Raw genomic sequence first — 15,731 nt, 5'->3', positions numbered from 1 at the left:
ATTCTTGAATCCCCTTTGGAGTCGGCAAAATTGTTTTTGCGATCCCATTATTGAGAAAGCGGTCAAATACCTGCTTTCAGTTGCAATGTTTTGACAGAAGAATCCATTAGAGATATCTAATGTTGTTTTATATTTTTTGCGCACAATGTTATTCATTAGTGCTGCACTATGTGAGTTTTGTACTGCAAATGTTTTACAACAGGAGTTTAAATGTCTGTAGTCCAAAACTAGACAATATAAATCATCTGGCTTGGAGACAGGAAACAAAGGATTGTTCATTTGAGAGGTGCAATCCTCATCCCATCCTACATGATTTTTATATAAGGCAGGAGCTTGGGCCACTGCCCATTTTCTTGCCAATGTGTATTTTTTATGAATCAGAATTTGATTTGAGAAGGCAGGCATAATCATCTCTTCGCCATGAGGGCACTCCCTGACAAACTCTGGTGGCCAGTCTTTCCCAGCTAACAGGATGTCATAGCCTTTAGAAAGTTTTACCCAAAAAAGACCTTTTCTTTTCCTAGTTCTATCTCCCTCTATACGTAATGTTATTTCATATAATTTATGGTGCACCCTAACTCGTGTGTCTGCAGTTTCCTGAATGTGCTCATTCGCGTCCACTGTCTCCAGAAGATTCATCAGGATCTTGCGAGCTATGGTCACTTCTGCTGCGCTGTCTAGCATTGTCTGTGCCCACTCTCCGTTTTTCAGTTGTGTCCTCAGAATTCTCTGCATGTTTAATTTTAATACTTGCTACCTTCTTTCTAGGAAATTTAAATTTTTTACTTTGATGAGCAGGTTCCTTGTCTTTGGACTTGACGTGCTCTTCTCTGTGTTCTGACCGTCCTCTTCTTTCCGATTTCTATGAGGAAGATCGAGAAAGATTAAGTGAGAAGGATCGAGAGGGACGTGTATCAACATCTTGATATCTGTCTGGTTTTCTTATTTTATCCCTATCTCAAAGGTTGCATCTTTTTTCAGAGGTCTCCCTTTGGGGAGACTTGTCTTCTCGGCCTGGAGATCTCTCTACGCTGAGGAGACCTTCCTCTGGACTGGAAATGTTTTTCCCTGGGAGTGGATTGTTTATTACCATCCCAACTCTTTTTTGGAGTTCTTAAATTATTTTTAATAAATATTTTTTCAGGCTTTTCAGTTAGTTGGGGTTTTACCGGTTTCCCACCCAAACTATCTCTTCCTAGCTCTTCATAGGATTTTTCTATGACTCTGGCGAGTTCAAATGGTTGGTCTGCTATATCTGTTTCCTTCAATTTTTGGAGGTTCTTTATATCATCCCTTGCCAATTGAACTAATTCTCTATATGCCTTTGTTAATTCTTTTAGTTTAACTAGGAGTTCTTCGCTTGACCTTGTTTCGTAGTCTAGGTGTGTTGCATAGTTGCATAGGACCGGCCCCGTTGCTTCTGGTCTACCTAGTAGACCGAGCCTGGTGATGTGATTATTATGTTTTAGGGCGCCATTAAACCAGAGCAGGTGCTCTTGGTAATTTAGTGGGATTTCGATCTCCTTGAAAGGAGTGTATTCTCCCGGAGGTTCCTCTATTTTGTAATAGTGGAAGTATTTTGTCACAGCTTGTGCTGCTGGAAAATTTATCCATGAATAGAATACCTCTGTCTGCCGATATTCATGTGCCCCCACCACGAATGTGACCGTACCACCTCTTGGTGTCAGTCCATTTTCTATAAGTTTAAGAGTTATAGTTCTTCTTACATTTTCCGGGATGATAATTGCACCCGGTTCATTTTCATTAAACCCTGTAACATCGAAACCCGATTGACTCGCATATACTGCAGCTCCACCGGTTTCGTTGCTGTCGTCGTTAGTCGACATTGTTTTAATAAAAGTTTGCAGAGCAGGTTTCCAAGGAAACAAAGATTAGGTGCACAATATTTTGGAACACTGTATCCTTCAACGTTGATCAAACCAAAAACTAATGCATAGGAATCTCTTCCTACTAAGTTCCGGCGGATATTAACCTTTCACCCACTCCAGATGTCTATTGGAGTTTTTACGGGAAAAGGGTTCTGTGTGAAAAAGCACGACTGAGTTACTCTAGTGTCTTGTGTTAGATTATCACCTTATCAATCGTTGGGCGCCATGTAGTGTAGTTCCTATTTTCCCAATAGGCTCTGCGCATTGGAATAAGATAAACAGCAGTGTAGACGTAGGACTGAGGTCATCTAGGTCTTTACTGACTGTTAAACTTAAATTAGGTTTGCGCCAGCTAGCTCAGAGGTCACTGGAAACTTTCTTGAATGAATAGGGAGGGATGAACTTCCCTGGCTCAGACAAGAAGGGATTCAGTTCTGACAACCCCATACACATGACAACTTTGCTCCCTCAGAATAAGAGTGTATCTCTAGAGCCGTGTGAAAACAATAGACAGCTATTTCGCTCAGTCAATCGTGCATACTTAGTTTCACCAGAGTGCAGAGAAATAGAGAGACCGGCATTTTCAATAAAAGGTGTTATTTATTGAGCAGTCTTCTTTCTCATGCAAGAGAAATGAATTGCCACAAATGCAATACTTAAAGTAAAGTAAAGTGCGTACAGTAAAAGTAGTATTAGGAAATAATATTGTAAAAGCATTGATATGGTTTCTTACCCATATGATACTTTAAAAAGGATAAAATATATATATACATAAATACATTGACTAACGCACTCAACTGGTGCTTCTAACTAAGCCTACCCCAATGTCCCTGACCTAAGCCTAATACTTGGGAAGGGATGAGTAAGTAGCAGTTTAAGTTAAGTTGTTTAAGATTGTTTTGCCAAGAATCTGCATCAAGAATTCTCTTAAGGGTTTAGTCAGCTCCGTACCTTGGTAACAGAATGTGGGAGGTCTGCTATCTCTTTCCTCAGGACTCGATCTCCCAGCAACCCGCAAGGGTAGGCTGGAAACACCGGAGCTGGATTTTCTCGGCTGGAGAAAAAGACAGCGTCTCTCTCAGAGCGTCAAACGGGAGAGGCGGCTTCCGTGGGCTCTCGCATCAGCTGGGGTCTCGGGCAAGTAGATGGCCGCTCTGCTCCAAACCACCGTGTGTTTGCTTAAGGCAACTGTTCGTATTTTATACCTGGAAGGTGCCGGGTTTGACGTAAGGTTGGACATAAGACGTCACTAAGGGCATAAATCAGGAATATCGAATTAGGGTCCTAGATATAAACACGACAAGCCCGGAAGCAGAGATTCCAACCGGGGTGCGGGAATTCTAGCCCGAGTATGGCATTTCCGGACCGAGTGCGGAACTTCCGGCCCCGAGAACAAGGTGTGGAAATTCAACCCCGGGTCTTGAAATTGCGGCCCCAGTTCGGACATAAAGATAGAAGTCGTACGTGATATCTGTGAAATTGTAAGTGCCTTCGGTATATACCAAAATTCGCAAATTTAGACTTTTGTCTCAGATTACTTTTGGGAATCGGGTCCGCAGTTTTTTAACAGCCATATTGCCCTGACAAGTGCACCCACTTGTCAGGCCAGAACCTTCCCTTTTCTTACATGCAAGGCACCCCTCAAGTAGGCGTAAGGTAACCCCGTGGTCAGGGTGCAGTATATGTGAAAGGTAGGACGGGTGCTGGTGTGTTTTGCATGTCCTGATAGCGAAATACTGTCAATTTCATTTTTCCCCATTGAAAGCCTACCTGTCCCATAGGCTGATATGGGAGTTGCTGTGTAACATCTTACAAGTATAAGTTTCCATTGGGACAAGATAGAGGAATGGAGTTTAGGCTCTATGAACTCAGAATTTAATAACAAATATTTTTAGAGAGATGGTTTTTAAATATTGTGTTTGAAAATGCCACTTTTAGAAACTCAGCATTTTCTTGTTTAATCCTTCTGTGTGCCTCTGCTTTTTATTTGTTGGCTGTCTGGTTTTGAAGTGACTGGGGCTGATATGTACAGTAAGTGTAGGCAGTCACAAGGGGGGTTGAGGTGTGTCCTGCCTTTCCTGGGTGACTCAAAGCTGGACTGAATAGACCTTGGCTGCATTTAGAGTAGTGGGAGAAGTTTCACTTGCACCTGAATAGACTGTGTCTCCTTTGCACAATGCTGTCTCCGACACCTATGGTCTTGCTGCACCAGAGAGGGCAGAACTGGTTTGGACTGGGCTCAGAGACCCTTGCCACAAAGAGAACCAAGATAAAAAGTGGTATGCGTATTGGACCTTAAACCCCAGAGAACTAGATTACTTCTGGAATCAAGATGAACATCTGCCAAGGAGAAGAACTGGAGAGCTTTGAGGAGGAGTGCTACCCCATTGCTGTGTGTGTTTTGCTGGGTTGGCCTTCAGTTTCTGCTTCTGCCAAAAAGAGGACAAAATACTGGATGCTGCTGTGCATCCTGCTTGTGAAGTTTCTCATGGGGCTTGTGTGCGCTTGCCTCCTATTTAAAAGTCTCAGGGACACAAAAGACTTCCTACAACTTTGCTGGTGCTGTTGGGCTTAGCCATCTGTGAGTCCTACCCCTGCGTGAAGTGCCTCCTTCCAGTTACAGGGCCTCAGAGGTGGGTTTTGCAGCTAATATCTGCAAAAACTGGTGCAAAGCATTACATAACCATGCAAAGCCTCTCTGAACCAACACCGGACAACGCAAAGCCTTGTTGAGTCCCCCAAAACAGCTTAAAGCCTCTCAGAACAAACGCTGGATGACGCAAAGTCAGGCCGAGTTCCGCCAGACAGCTTCTAGCCTCTCAGAATCCAACGCCATGCGACACGGAGCCTTGTCGAGTCCCCCTGGTAACCCTAAGCCTATCCGCACAGTCCCCAGCATGGACTCCAGATGGTACAAAGCCCCGCAGAGCGATGCATCACCCCCGGTGTGTCATGCATCGTACGTGTGTGCCAAGTATTTCCGTGCATCACCCGCAGACCAGAATCATCTTGGATTACTATGCATCACTTCCACCTACAGGCTGGATTCAATGTATCACTTTTCCTCTGTGCAGCAGAAATGTCGCCTCCCCAAGGACTCAGGAACTGATGCATTGCTGTGTTTTCCAACACTTCCCTTCTCTGCAGCTGTTTGGCCTTGTGAACTTTGACCCATCTACAGGAACTTTGGTGTAAAATCACTCATTCATAGTTTTCTTTGGACCCAGTTGCTTGAAACCTTTTAAAGTCATATTTTTATTTTGTATGTTGGATTCTTGTCATTTTGGTCTTGCTTGGGGTAGATAAAGATACCTAATTTTTCTAAACTGGTGTGGTGTCCATTTGTGGTGTTTTCACTGTATTCCTGTGTGTCTTGAATACAAATACTTTACACATTGCCTTTGGGATAAGCCTGTCTGCTTGTGCCAAGCTATCAAGTGGGTGAGCAGGGGTTACCTAAAGTGTGTATCCCCCTTACCCTGACCAGAAGCAAGGGTCCCTACTCAGACAAAGGTGCATACCTCTGCCAATTAGAGACCCCCATTTCTAACAAATAGGCCCAACTGAATTCAAAAGACCCAAATGAAAGATAATATCAAACAATAATAATAATAATAATAATAATCTTTATTCGGTTCTTTAGCATTTGCAAAACCATAAAAGATAGTATTCACACATTCACAGTAAAAATTGCAATTGAATATACAATATAATATCAAACAAAGATTATGTCATTGCCCCACCTTAGACCTATTCTCCTTTTTTTGGGGTCCTTCAATGAGTCTCCTTAGTGTTTGAGGTATGGGGCATCTCTACTAGTGTCTTCTCTGCATGCATGGTAAGAGTTGATGCAGGAACTGACACCCTCTGAGGATTGGGACCCTTTGGGTGAGATGAAGAAGCAGTGATGGTTCACAAACGGCGGATGAAAATGACAGCGGGCATGGAGGAGTTGGCTAAAAGGGGGTCGTCCGGATGGTAGAACAGCAATGCTGTCATCTACATACTGAAGGTCTTGCAAGATGGCCTGCTGCCCAGTATATACCTTCTTCGTGGCCCTTGGAATTCTTCCCAAGGCACGCCATCTATGGCAGTGGGAGACACAGGATCACTCAGGTGTATCAGGGGAAAAGCAAAGCCTCATTTAACATTAATGGCGTTCAGGATGTGCACTCTTTGTGGGTGTAGGACTAATGGGAGAGGCAGCTTCAGCCTCAGTGTTGTTGGCACCTAGTCAGTTGTAATAGAGGTGACCAAATGCCGTAATGGTGGGGGAGCCTGTTCTTAACTATAGGTTCTTCATGGTTGTGAGACACTCATCATTGGAATCTTCCTGTTACGTGGTTTCAATGGTGTCCACACCCTCTTCAGATGCCTTCTCCCAGAGTATTTTTAAATGAGACGGTGTCTTTGCAAAAAGGTATACAGTCACATGCAGGAATGCAGTGTTCTAGTCAACCTTTCCATCTGTGGAGACCGGCCCTATGAGAATAGCGGCTTCTGTTAGAGTTTTCTATGTTAGATTCTGAATGAATTATAGGTTGTCAGAAGATTTGCATCACTGGAGGGCATTAGTCATGCTGGATTACAAAAAGGGAAAAAAAAGACAAAGAAATTGCCACAACAAAAAAAATATGGTAATTATTCAATCAACACACAAATAAACTGACATCGGTGTGGAGACATCAAAAAAGGTGGAACAAGACACCTTGGAAACATCGCAGGAAACCCAGGTGCGAGCATCGCTCCTTCACGAAGAATGAACAACAGACAACTTGCACTGTGGGGACACATAAGGATGAATTGAACCTGGGCCCAGCATTAAAAACAATGGATCATTTGTCTAGTGGTAAGGTACTGCAACAAATAAAAGAATAAATACAAGGTCACAATTCAGCAAAGTTTGGAAGCAAAAAAAGAAAAAGAAGAATGGAAACTATCAAGACACAAGGATAAACAACATTCCTTGTACAATCAACAAACAAAGACAACAGAGAGACAAATCTACAACAAGTAAAAGGCAGCCAGGGTGAAGAATGTAAGGCCAAGCAAGACCATAATTCACCATTGAATACAACAAGGAAACCACTATGGAATAGTCACCAGGAGAGGCAAAAAACAAAAAGTGAACCAAATGAAAAATAGCTGCTACTAATACCAAACTATGTGTCACGAGGTCCATTCGACAGTTTGAATACAGGCACAATTTTAAAACTAAAAAAGGAAAGAAAAGCTCTTGCTTACATCAAATCTTTAGATATGATATACATGGAATTTGTGCCTCAACCTCCCAAAAACAACAGAAACGCTACAATGACAAACTGGGTTTTAAAGGATATAACAGAGCAAATTCTCGATAACCACAGTATCTTCAGGGCATGGGGGATAGAGCTACAATCAATCAAACCCCCTCCGCTATCCAGGATCATAACTGCCAAAAAACGAAAGAGGATTTTCAATCCTTTGGGGAGCCGCAGGAGCAGGCCCAAATCGGGCCGCCTTTGGAAACTTAAGTATCACTAAGTACTCCGGTAATGAACAGGCAAAGCAGGAAGATCAGGAGAATTACAACACAATTAGGGTAACAAACCAGGAAGGATCTTGGTTGCACATCAGTCGAGCAATAACTCAGCCCTGACAAAAAGATTATTAGACCAGCAATGGAACAAGACTGACTAAATATCTGCTCTTTGAATGTTAATGGGCTTGAGAATCTTCTAAAACACCATGAAGCAATAGAATTTCTCCAAAGACGTGACACAATCGTAATGCAGGAAATGTGGTACCTAGAGCCAATACAAATTACTGGATATATAGGCTATTATATATTGGCAGAGAAAACATCAAAGTTTGGTCATCGCAAAGGAGGACTTGCACTCTTCTGTTCAAAAAGGCTCAAATGGGGATACATTGGGAGCTGCCAGCTCTCATATTAAGAAACGTCTACATCCATTCCAGAAAAGATCTAAAGGAGGAGCATATGAAAATCTTATACGAAATACTCAAACCCATCAGGAAGCAACATAAACAGACTGTCTATATCATTTTAGGTGATTTTAACATAAACTTAAGTAAAAACACAAAGATGAAGAATCAGTGCCAAAATGGGAATACTTACAGAACCAAGTGGGAAAAGCTTGGATTAAGGCTCCTGAATGGGAATTCAAAAGATGATACACCAGTCGTCATTACATTTTAAGTGGGAACAAATGCTCTACAATAGATCACATGATAATATGTGAATCTGAAATGCAACAGGTATGTCACTTCCGAATTAGACCCCGTATGGAGAGGGGTCACTTTCCACAGACCTTTGGAATAAGACACAAGATAGAGTTGAATCAATCATCTAACGACCTACTCTCTGCCCCCATAACATATAATCTAAAAAGCTTGAAATGGAGGGGAACAGAGATAAAAAACCTGCTGAGGGAGGTATACCTACAAGGTGGTTCATTGGATATAATAAGAAACAAACAAAATAAGGGGGGAACAGAAGAAATAAAAGAAGGGGGTCTACAAACAGCATGGGAACGATTACCGGACCTGAGAACATTTTTTGGCAGCGTACGCAGCGACATACATGCCTATTCCCTGCTGATGAGAGGTAACAACCTCGAAACACGTGTCCAGGGATGGCCAACGCAACAGTGATTTTTGCTCAAGACTCCGGCAGAGGCGCACCCGCTGATGCTTACTTCATGGACCACAATGCTTTGGGGTAACACGCTGGTAGGACGAGCAGTGTGCGACCAATTGGACTTTTGTTTATATTCAGGCTCCCTTGAGCCGGTGGGGCTGACGAGGTCATTGTTACGCACCTGCAAGCCACGAGCGATACCGGACCTGAGAACATTTTTTGGCAGCCTATGCAGCGATCCTACATACATGCCTATTCCCTGCTGATGAGAGGTAGCAACCTCGAAACACGTGTCCAGGGATGGCCAACGCAACAGTGATTTTTGCTCAAGACTCTGGCAGAGGCGCACCTGCTGATGCTTACTTCATGAACCACAATGCTTTGGGGTAACACGCTGGTAGGATGAGCAGTGTGCGACCAATTGGACTAACAATTAAAAACATGTTACTAGAAAAAATGTCACCAAAAAAACAAACATGTTGGATCAATTCTAACAGAAAACAAAACAGGGGAACTAGAAAGCAAACATGGTACAAGCTGCATAAAGAAAAAATGCAAAATCTGAGAGAAAGCAGAATAATAATGAAACAGACAAAGCAAGGAACAAGAAGTAATACTAACAGAGTCTGCGTGCGTATTAAGAACTTAGTACAAGAAAAACCGTTGGAAGCAAAAACAAGATATCAAGAGGATCTGTGGAACAGCCTGCTCTTGGCAAGTTGACAACAGAATAGTAAAAATAATTCTGGCAATTGATAAATGGCCTGTCTCTAGGGTGCACACATCAAATCGCAGGTATAAATGCATTCATGTGGGAAAAACAAGGTGGGAAATGTACGCTGAAACAGCGTCAAAAGAAACGCCGGACTACATGGAGGGAGACTGCAAAAGGACTACATGCCAAGCATCACCAAGTCAGGCAACATCTACTAACGACAAAAGGCACAAAATGAATACAACTGACTGCTATGAGAATCTCTCACCTGTCGTGGATATCGAACATCTTGAAAAAACATTAAAACATTACAATTAGAGGGCCGATTGGTATATCCAAAGCTCTTTTTAAAGGAAATCCTCCTTATTGGGCACAGTATTTTACACCTCTATTCATCAAGCTACATTTCATTAACCATATCCCGGATTCCAGGAAATGTTGCATTTTCCAGACCATATTTAAAAGTGGAAAACCTTCTATACCAACATATAGACTTATAGCATTAATCGACGTGGAGGCGAAGCTTTATACAGCATGTTTACTACAGCATCTCAAATCCTGGTTAGAAGACAACAACCTTTAACGATGGCTGCAAACAGGGTTTAGGGATGGTATGGGTTTTCTAACAACTCTAAGTGCTCTAATTATTTTAGCACAAAAGGCCAAAATAGGGAAAACACAGCTCTTGTTCCTTCTTTGTAGATTTTAAGTCTACCTTTGATGAAGTGCCGAGGGAGCACTTGTGGCAATAAATGGCTGCATGGGGTCCACCAAATAGTCTATTGGAGGCAATCAAAGTGTTATACACAGGAACTTGGGCCCGGTCAAAATTGGAGATGGCAAGAGGGTAACGAATAAAGTTTACACAAAAAAAGTATTTAAACAGGGGTGTGTATTAACTCCATGCATGTTTAACATATATCTAGCAGATCTTGCACAAGCTCTTATCCGCCTACACTGGCTCCAGAAGAAATTGAATATCTTAAGTACGCATATGATATTGTCTGATTTATTTACTTTTTGTTCTTTTTATTAACCATTTAACATATGCTTCAATAGACAACAGTACTATATACACAGTAAGTTGTTTGGCATATAAAATTTCATAACAATGTCCACATTTCAGAGCTCCCAATAGCCTGCCTTTACAACAGACATGGCCTGGGGGATCAGCTAGCCTATATGATCCCTTTATTATCCTGGGGCCATCCCTCATACTACTGACTATTCCTTCCTGTAGTTCGCCCAGGCCCCCCATATATTTTCCCATTTGCGTGGGCAGCCTCTTCTCTGGTAAATTGACTGCTCTGCCCGTTGACACCAATCCAAGTTGTTTTTCCTTGACTCCCCTGATGAAATTATCCTATCAAGCGAAAAACCAATAGGACTTCATAGCAGTATGGAGGCTTTAAAAACTTACATGGACATCCATGGGTTAGAGCTAAACTTGAAGAAAACAAAGTGGTTTGGCTGGTAGACTCGACTAATAAGAAGCATTCTTGGTTATTAGAAGGGAAAAAAGTTGGGGAAGTTAAGTCTTACAAATATTTAGGATTCAACATGGAGCATCAAATGAAAGGCAAACAACACTGAGAAGCAATGAAGGCGAGAGCTCAATCTTTGAATTACTGCTTCAAAACTATAAGAATAAAATTGAGCTGTCCTCCATTTGGCCATCTTCTAACAGTGATGAGTGCTCAGTTAATGCCAACAGTGACTTATGGCATGGAAATGCTAAGAGGTTGTGAAGAAGTCATCTTAAATAAAATCCAAACAAGTATATACATATTTGTGTTCAGAATTCCAAAAACAGCATCCCCAGCACATGTACGTTTTGAGTTTGGATTGGTGAACCATAAATACCAATGCAAAGGAGCCTTTATAAAACTATGTTGGAGACGACACACGTCGGAAAGAGGGTCCATCAACCATATGTGCTGGAAGGAAATAGAGGAGCAAATACAGAAAAACAAAAATGATTCCTGGGGGATACATCTAAAACAGGCTATAGAGAAATTGGGAATACAGGAAGCCTGGGTTGCAAGTATTGGGAAACAGACCTTTTATGGAGTAATAAAAGTCACAAATAAGCATCTCTCATACTTAACAGATAAGAACAGCTTTGCACGTAGAAGGCATGCCTGGACATTGATACATTTCTATTAAAAAACTGCTACCCCAGGAATATCTTACAGCACAGTTCTCACTAAAAATAAAACACCAGTTTATGCAGTTTCAATTTGGAAAATTGGAAATAAAAGTACTAAGGCCATCCTGGAAGGATCAGACATCGAATTAAGAATGTTGCCTATGCAAATATAAGGAATAAACTCTAGTACACATTTGCACGAGGTATCTGAATAAAACGAAACAAATGCTGAAAGGAATTTTGGAGAGCTAGAAATACGAAAATGCAGGCACGCAGTAACCTTTTGGATGGGGGCTACTCTATACCGCTTATATGTCGGGAGTAAAATTAGCAAAAGTTAACATGAAAGGAATGGAACAACCAACATTAGACACCAGCACTTTAAAAAAAGAAAAATAATTGATAAGCATAACTAGCAGTGCATCTCAAGAACTAAGTAAAATGATTAATTTGCACAAGGTATCAGCACTTTCAACCCAGGGTCTACATAGCGCACAAAGTAAGAATAGTTATTAATCTGGGCAATAGAACTGAAGATCAACTAATCGAAACCAAGTACTGAAAGGAGCATTGAAAAATAATAACAAAGCGATCTCACCTTAAACCCTGACAACAAAAAGGCAGATACATGAATTGAAATGCACTTCAGTATAATAGCACTTCAAACTTTAAAGCATGACTCCCACCCGTCTTTTACTAATTCTCATATTTCAAAATTGAATTGGGAGATTATATTTTTGGAAGTAAATAAACTTAAACTAAACTGGGACAATATTAGGAAACGGCCAATTCGCACAAAGCTCTTGCACTTTAATTGACAGGACAATATTACAAGCATTGGAAAATGTCCACTCCATTAGTGCTGAGTATATAGAACAATTAAGTGAGCTATTGTCTCACAAGAAACACATAATATGCAAACTTTTCAAATTTGAGTTTGCAAGACTTTTTAAAGACTTGATAGGTATTTTTGTTTAAATTAAATTATTATGAAATTTGATGAATATACGATTGTGTAAAGGTTTTTATTGACCAAATACATAAATAAATAAATTGAAGCTGCATTTAACAGATAGTGACTGCAGTCTTACTGGCCTTGTCGTGTTTTTCGGGGATGGTGATCCTCACTCCTGGCGCTCATTTTGTTTGTTTTTAATTGTTTAGCTCACCATTTTGTCCCCCTTCCTCAGGTCCAGAGACGAGGCCCTCTACCTTTGACCTGAGGCTTTGGAATTATGGGAAACAGAAAAGGGACTTTCTCCTCCGCACTTCTAGGGCGGCCATCTTGGAAGGGAAACCTCACTAATGGCTATGCCAATCTGCTATGATCCCCTTTTCAGGAGTTTGACCCACTGAGTCATTTAACCTACTATCCTACATCACTTTCAGTTGGGGAAATTTTTAAATCCTCCTGCCGACTATTATTTTTGACTCGAGGTAATATTTAGCCCCCTATTATGTCTTTTTAGGTCTGAGTGTCTCCCTTGTAATTTAGCCTGAACAGCAACATGTTATTATTAATCCCTTGCCATAGATACACCCTAAGAATCTGCCACATGTCGTTTCTTCAATTCACTAACTAATTTCCTGCAATCTAGCCTAAAGCTGCGGCAGAACCTTATCTATCTTATATCTGATTATGTCTTGTAATTGTAATTTTGCATGAGCCGCCTCATGTCATTTTTTTTTAATTCTTTTGCTATATTTGCACTCTGATTGATCTGCCTCATTTTTAACATTTATTGCACTGAGTTCTTCTTGTAATACTGACGGAACTTATTACTCATATGTTATAATACGGACAGAACATCTGCAGAATGATATTACTCATATGCTTGAAGGTTTGTGGTAACACAATGTTCCTCATTCTGATTCTTTAAAATAGTGAATGTATCTTTATATGCTACTCAACTGTCCCGTACACCTTCTCCTCTCCGTGCCCCACTGATCTGTCAATGCCTGCTGTCTTTTGCTAACCTCTCTCTAATTCACCTTTCTTGACCCTCCCCTATCTTCTGTCCTTTACAGCCCCTTAGAACCCCTCGCCCATCACTCAGCGTCATAAATCGGCTCATGTTCTTAACAATTTGTTTGCACTGTAGATGGGGTTTAATTGATTTGTTTTATTTTCCCTATTTTTATTCCTATTCACTATTCCTCTTTTCTTGCACTTTCCTTCTATTCTACCTCTAATTTTACTGTTAATTATCTGTGAATTTATTTATCTATTCAGTGCCTAGTTCTACTGCTTATATTTGTATGTTTACATGGTTTGACCCATGGTCTTTACACTTTGTTCTCACTGTTTATGTGGTTTAATCGATTTGTTTTTTACTCCCTTTCACTATTCCTCTTTTCTTGCTTCCCCTCACACCTTTTATTTGACTCTTATCTTTTTATGGTTACGCCTTTGAATGTTCCACCTCTAATATTAAAATGTTACTGCTTTAGCCTATCCTAACTTTACTCCCCACTTTCTTTAGCTCACACTTTATACCCCAGTTTCCTACTGTTTAGGTGGGCTATACCTTTCTGTTTTCTATCCCAATTCACTCTTCCTCTCATCATGCCCCCCTTCACACCTTCGCCCACGATTGTTGAATCTCCTATCTCTAAAATTGTCCCTCACACCTGGTCCATCCCTTACCCCCCATCTCTCCAACCATGGTAAAAAAACTTCAAACATAATCTTCTTGCTCTTCATCAAGAAACTTTATTTGCCGACAGTCACAATAGCCTCACCTCCTCCACTATTACCAACTACATCTTCTTCACTAAACGCCCATCCAAATGGAAAAGCATATTTCTACGACATCTTCCTATCAGTAACTCCCGTAATATTCCATATGGTATGAAACTCCCCACAACCCCCTCTTCCTCCTTTCCTGGGGAAATAGACATTTCAATTTTCAAATCGGGAAACATACTTATTCAAGCATCAGAAAAACCCCTCTATATTTTTAAACACCACTTCAGCACACTATCCCAGAACCTCACTCCTACCCTGAACCCTTTCCTCCAGCACCCCCAACACCTAGATGTCTTGCTACCCCGCACAACCTAGTCCCCCTCTTTCCTCTCACTGATACTTCCACCTCTTTCCCTAACCATCCTGTTTACACCCAACCTCAATCGATTATGCCTTCTCTCAATATGATAATTAATAGTGACACCCCCTACCATCAATCCATCCCAAACTTTGACTACCTCCCTTGCATCCACACCCTCCCCAGACTCTCTCACTACCCCCTTTGCCTCCCATACCCTGTCTTCCACTCCTGACCTGCAACCCCCCCACACCCCCTTCTCCCTTGCCCCCTCATCCCTGGACCCATGCGCTCCTTCCCCCTGACTCTACTAGCCCCCTTGAAATTCATCTCCCCACCCCCATACTCTGGCATCACCATTAACCCACAAGTTTATAGACTCTATTGTTTGTCCCTTGCCCTGTGATCCACCCCTGATCCCATCTCCTCCTTCTCCCAACTCTTATGACTCTTCCTTAACTCCGCAAGCCTCCCAAACTTACCCTCCCCCATTATCACCTGCTAACGATCAACGAGCCACCCTATCCCTCTCCTCTCCTTGTTTCTGCACTAAATTTCCCCCAGCTGCACATAATCCACTACTTTCTCTTGTAACTCCCACACTCACCCCCCTTACGGCTCACCCTACCTCCCGTTTGCCTCTCCAGCCAACTCCATCACACACTCCCCCTATCACTTCCCTGATCCCCATTATACCGGCCTACAAGATCCCTCTTCTACATGCCCTAACCAACACTACCAAAATCCAGAGGATCCAGAGAATGCCAACTTCTCTCCCCCTCTCAGACTACTCTCCCCCTTTGTAACTCCCCTCCCATTCCCCCAGGTTTCCCCCCTTCCCTTCTGTCAATCACCCTCTCCCAATAGAATTTGACACCTCCCACCTCCTGAACCCAATTGACCACCTACATTCCTCACTCCTTACTCAATCACTCCTGAATATTGAGCTACACCTCGTGACCCTTGTCTTAGAACTCGCCTCCCTTAGAAATGATGTCTCTCTACTCTCCAGGAACTACTCTCTGGATCTCACCCACCCCACTGTCCCCTCACATAATTTCAATACACCTGACCCCCCACATAATTTCAATACGCCTGATTTCACAGTGCCTCTCTTTTCCCCCTCAATCGCCTCTCCTTCTGTTGTTCCTAAAACTCATTTTCCGCCCAGCCCACCCCTCCATCTGAACAACCAGCCCTCACCAGACCCCCTTAAACTCACCAATGACTTCGCCCCATACACCGCTTCGTCAACCTCCCCTCTCATCATACTTCCTGCCCAGTGTCCTTG

The sequence above is a fragment of the Lissotriton vulgaris genome, chromosome 11 (assembly GCF_964263255.1).
Source record: "Lissotriton vulgaris chromosome 11, aLisVul1.2, whole genome shotgun sequence".
Lineage (NCBI taxonomy): Eukaryota > Metazoa > Chordata > Amphibia > Caudata > Salamandridae > Lissotriton > Lissotriton vulgaris.
Note: the sequence above shows the minus strand (reverse complement) of the source record.